Here is a 5,479-nt window from a genome sequence, read left to right as displayed (position 1 = left end):
TATGCCATATGATGATAATTCTTTGCTAAAACAGCTAATCAGTTCTTTTTGAGTTCAGTTGTAGTTCACAAAAAACACTGGAGAAATAAAACTATCCATATTAGTAATTCATGGCAGACACTTTCTCAGTTGTGAAAAGAAATAATTAAAGCTGGCATTTCTTCCTTTTTGTTGAAACAAAACATGGATACCTGTACTAAAAAAAACATCAAAGCAAGAAATCAGAAGAGACTCCTGCCAACCCCAATAGCTAACAGTCAACCACACTGAACATTCCACACTTGTCATTGCCACTGAGAGAAGATGTCCCTCTGAAGATGCCTGCCACAGATGCAGGTGAGTGTTTGGATTGGAGACTTCTAGACCACAGCCACACAACTTGAAAAACCTGCAACAAGTATTGATTGTGACCATGAATGTCTTCAGTTTGCATGACCTGAGCAATACTGCTAACAATAGGATGTTCTGGAAGTCATTAATTCATAAGGTCTCCAAAGTCAGAAGAGATTTGATAATGCTTAAAACACGTACAGGGATTTACATGATAATCTGGGCATTGGCTCCTACTGTGGCATAGAATTTTCTATGTTTATAAATCTTTGGGGAAAGACGATTTCCCCAGGATTACAGACATGATATAGGAAAGTGTTCATTTATTGTATCAACTATACCAGTGGTTCCCAAACTTATCTGGCCTACCGCCCCCTTTCCAGAAAAAATATTACTCAGCGCCCCCTGGAAATTAATTTTTAAAAATTTTAATAGCAATTAAACAGAAAGAGGTCATTCTTAGTCAAATCTTAGCCCATCACCGCCCCCCTGGATCGCTGCAGCACCCACCAGGGGGTGGTAGCGCCCACTTTGGGAATCATTGATCTATACTGATGCATTATAGTGGTGCCCTTTTGATTATATTCAAGTATACTTGAAAATATAGTTTTATATGTATTAAAGTACTGACATTTTAAAAGAAGCACTTATATTTCAATACTAAAATTTCCTCTTGATTAGCAAGATTATTGATGCGCAGGCTTATTTTAATGATGATTCATACATACATAGCATATGTACAATACATGCACCATTTCTGTACACATTCTGTGAATTGACAAAAAATCTATATACACTTTAAACATTATTATATTCTGTAATAATTTAATTTTGCAAATTTACAGTGTACATATTGATAGCAGAGATGAATGGCAGTATGTATTTGTATGTGTATATGTATATATGCACACACATACATATACATACATATGCTTGACAGCCAACATTTCATCAGCAGTGACTACATAATAGATAAATGCCTGGATTGTAAAGCTCATTGGAATACTTTTAATGTGAACTGACCTTTGGTATTGATTGCAGTTCCTCTGATGCTTGCTTTAAAAATAACTGGAAGGATTAATGAGTTCTTCTTGCAGCTTTTAGGCCAAGCTGGGTGTTCCTGGTTGTATAGATCTTCTTTTCAGTCCTGTGAGATGATTAGAACAAATTATAGGCCTGCATGGGATATTAGCTAATGCCTTTAAAAGAAAAGACTGAAATTAAGGTTTTCTTCTCACTGAGGCTCATACCACTTCAGACCACAGGTGGGTCTCATATGGCTAAAAGCTTTTCAGCACTAAGAACTCCCTTAATATATGAAATTATATGGCAGGGTATAACATTTCTGACCTAGCCTTATTTTATATACATGGATTTTTCCCCAATAAAGGAGTGTAGCCATACAGCCAATGGGACATATGGGGGAAAACTGCATCATGGGTCATTTGGAATCCTCCAGTAGTCCTAGTGCTAAAACCAGTTGTATGAATCAGGTTGAGAAGTAATGCAGTGGAAGGTATAGCAATGTGAAGTAGCACATACATACCCCAGATTGCAGTCATTCTGCTTAGCACTTCCCATGTGGCCATCCCTCTGCTACATGCATGACATTAATTACCACTTCATGCTGCTTTTAGGTTCAGCAGCTTTTGTCCTCTGTTTCTCCATTTTATCACATAGGGGGATTATGAACCGGGCGGAGAGAACCCCTCTTTTTAAGCCCAGAGCAAGAGTACAGACATTGGAGAAAATACTCATCCTCACCCAGTATGAATCCAATGTTGAAGTCTGTTGAGATTTATAATGAACAGTAGGTGGACACAAATCTCTATTTTACAAGCCCTTCTCAGAGTCACATATGTGAAACAATCCTACCTTTCATGCACAACATCAAAAATATACTTCTGCACTCAAGGGCTTACCAGCACTCCTGTTCTAGCGAGGTGTCTGTACCTTTGAAAGCCAAACTGACAGATAGCGCAAGTGTAGCTGTTGATGTCATTAAACCCTATCATGTTGGCTTGCAGCCCATTTGGTTTGGGACCCACAAGCTCAAATTCACTTGGTATGGTGACCCATTGATTTATGGTCACATGAATTTTGTACCATAGGTCTTTGACAGCCATTGTTTTCATGCATTTTAAGTGCAAGCTTGCCTATTTCATAACCATTGTTTGTTATCCAAGCAAAATTTTACTTTAAAAGCTTATTAATGTGGAATATGTTGAAATACTTATTCCACTTACCTAAGTTATATGAGTGTAGGAACACAACTGTCTGATTGCAGCATCACTTCATGAACCATAAAATATTTTGACACAGCAATCAAATCTTGTAAATGGCTTTACAATTAAAATTAATACCTTTATTAATTGTGGAAGCAAAAACTGTGTATACTGTATAAGGTGCCCATGTAATAAGTTGTATGTGGGAATTTGTACCCAGACTTGGAAGATTAGATTTCAAGAACATCAATTCTGAGTTACAAACCATATCAATGACACATCATGAGTCACTATTTGGAACAGAATCATACAGCTTAGGATCTTCTGTTCTTTGGACTGGAACAAGTTACATCGGAAGAAAATCAAAAAGTGGACATTCAAAGAAAACTGAGATGATTAGAGTGTCTTTATGGGGTTTTTTTTTGGATACATTACATCTTTGAGGCTTGAATAGAGCATTGGAATTTTCTTGTTTTCTGTGAGCGGCCCCTTTAAGTTTATGAATCATTAGAACACCTGGAGCATTGCCTTCTATGATAAATTAGAGATGAGTGAAGGAATTGGGACCTCACCTTTTTGGACTGGGGTGTAATTTTATTCCAACCCCAGATCGATTCAGTCCCTGCCCTCTACACAGAATCCGATTTCCATTTGGATTTGGGGCGATTTAAAGTTTCCTTCTACAGCAAGAAGGTTTGATCTGGAGTGACCCTACCTTTATTGTGTGATATCTTAGAGTGCTTTTAAGCCTCAATATTTAAAGGCTGTTTTGAATCTGGGCTCTCCTCCGTGGTAGAGGATGCGTGATTGGCCACAGGTGGTCATGTGACAAACTTGCCTTAAAGTAGAAGCCCCTAATTTCTCTCAACTTCTGTCGGTCCTGGATTTTTTCTCCCTTCTCTGCCTTTTTCGATCCTCTCCCACCCCCCCCCACCCCCAAGAAAAGAAAAAGGCTCCCTGCTTGGCTTCTCCCCCCCCCCCTTCAAGAAAAGAAAGAAAGAAGCTTGGCTCCCCACCCCTTTCTGAACTACCCTAACCACATGCAGAAGACTTTCCTGTTTCAATGGGGAGGGAGGAGGAAGAGGAAGATCGAGTTCAAAGCGATCTGAATTCAACGGGATTGACAATGAAATAAACAAAGTAAGTGCAGACTCTGCCTAGGTTCTGCATACCATTTTGAGCCATTGGCCATTTTATATTATTACTTATACTGAGGTAAAGTATAAATTAACTGCATATAAGATAAAAGATATGCTTGATGTTTATATTACAATATTTTAGTTTGACTGCTGGTATTTGTGTTTACAGGTTATGAAACAAACATACTGAGATTAATTGTACTTAAAAGAAGAGAGGTATGGTATTAAGCACAGATGAATTATTTTACTTGTAACAAAACTTAAAATGATTTATTAATTATGACTCTTCACAATTCAGGACTTGCCACTGAGGAAAAGATAGTAGAAAACTGAGTTTTTCTGGAAAACCACTCTGGCTGATGCCCTTGAAATGAAATAAACTAAAAGAAAACTCAAGAAAAGACATTGTTTGAAAACATTCTTTATTATTATTTAATGCCATACGGATAGGTCTTTTTTTCTTGTTCTGAAAATTGAAAGTTATCTAATCTATCTATCTTTGGCTATTTAAAATTTAACTGAAAAATAATGAGTGTCCACACACCTGTCAGAATGTTCAACCCTTTTTATGTCTACTCAGAAATGTGTCTGTATTCAAATTTGTTTTAATGTCCGTATTCAAATAAGTTTTAATGTATTTTAGAATTTTAAATGTATACTAATCTTTATTTCTATAACTCACCCTTCTGATGCTCCGGAGGAAACACATAGAAATTGGAGCCATGTGCGTGTGTGGTAGAACCATGTTCTCAGCCCCTGCAACCCCATTTACTTCTCTAGAGGAAAGACTGAGAAAACAAAACATGGAAGAGAAGATAAAGTTTACTTTGGTTGCTCTCTATTTAGCTACAAACTCCTCTCTCTTAAAACATCTTGCTGCAGGATCTTGCCCCCCCCTTCATTTAATTCCAGTGGAACATTTGTCTTTTTGAGAAATAGCTGTTACTAAATATTGAGCACGTTCTGCTTTTTTTAAAATCATAAACAGACTAGAATATCCTATCCAGAGTCTCCACAATCTGCCTCTGACAGTGGCTGATATGAAGGAGAGAATTAAGCTGTGTGAGATATGGCCTTGAGGAGCACATCTGAGAGACTCTTCTTGGACTGAAAAAAATTATATATGAGAGGAAAGTACAAGAAGATCATTCTATTCCTCCAGTAGTGCTACTAGATCACTAACCTCACCCAGTGGAATGACCACTATGTTGCTAGTCATCATTAGTAGCTTATAAAACAACTGCTGGTCAAACAACTGCTGGTCAAGCAGCTTGCAATGGTCCTGCAGTCACACTGGAATTAGTGTTGGCAGCTGCACAGCAGGGAAGCTGGACACAGACAAGCAATTCCCACTGTAGACTGGTTCAGCAGATGGTGAGTGCTGCAACATGAATGGAGTCTACCCTGGCCTTTGCTTTAAGTCATATGCCTCAGGATAGTACGCATTCCTCTATGATCTCTCTCATAAAACCTTGAGATTGCTCTCTGGGTAATAGCGGGGGGGGGGGGGGGAGAGATAGAGAAGCATATTTGGGTCCTCCATCACAAAGAGGAAATGAATTATTTTCAATAATCCAGCCTTAAATTCTAAAAACCAATCATGCATGACATGACATGGTTGATCAAAGGCAGCTTAGAGGGAGGTATTTAACTCAACCACCCAATAAAGGATTGGTCCTATGGAAGCCCTCTCCCTCCTGAGAAGGAAGGGGTTAAATATTCAGCTCATTCAATGGAACTGTGCCAAGATTTGGGGTTTTGGAGTGGGACAGAGCTGAATTCTGC

At 38.3% G+C, this 5,479-nt stretch overlaps 1 long non-coding RNA gene across 1 annotated transcript; it reads left to right on the top strand.

Moving 5' to 3' along the window:
• Window positions 1–243: 243 nt before the first annotated feature.
• LOC143836785 (uncharacterized) lies at window positions 244–5,118 on the top strand. Its single transcript, XR_013230733.1, has 3 exons — window positions 244–336; window positions 3,864–3,910; window positions 3,993–5,118. It is a non-coding gene; the product is annotated as an uncharacterized LOC143836785 (long non-coding RNA).
• Window positions 5,119–5,479: the final 361 nt, after the last annotated feature.

This window comes from Paroedura picta, chromosome 4 (genome assembly GCF_049243985.1).
Source record: "Paroedura picta isolate Pp20150507F chromosome 4, Ppicta_v3.0, whole genome shotgun sequence".
In the NCBI taxonomy this organism is placed as follows: Eukaryota; Metazoa; Chordata; class Lepidosauria; order Squamata; family Gekkonidae; genus Paroedura; species Paroedura picta.
Note: the sequence above shows the minus strand (reverse complement) of the source record. Positions and strands in the feature narration are given on the sequence as shown.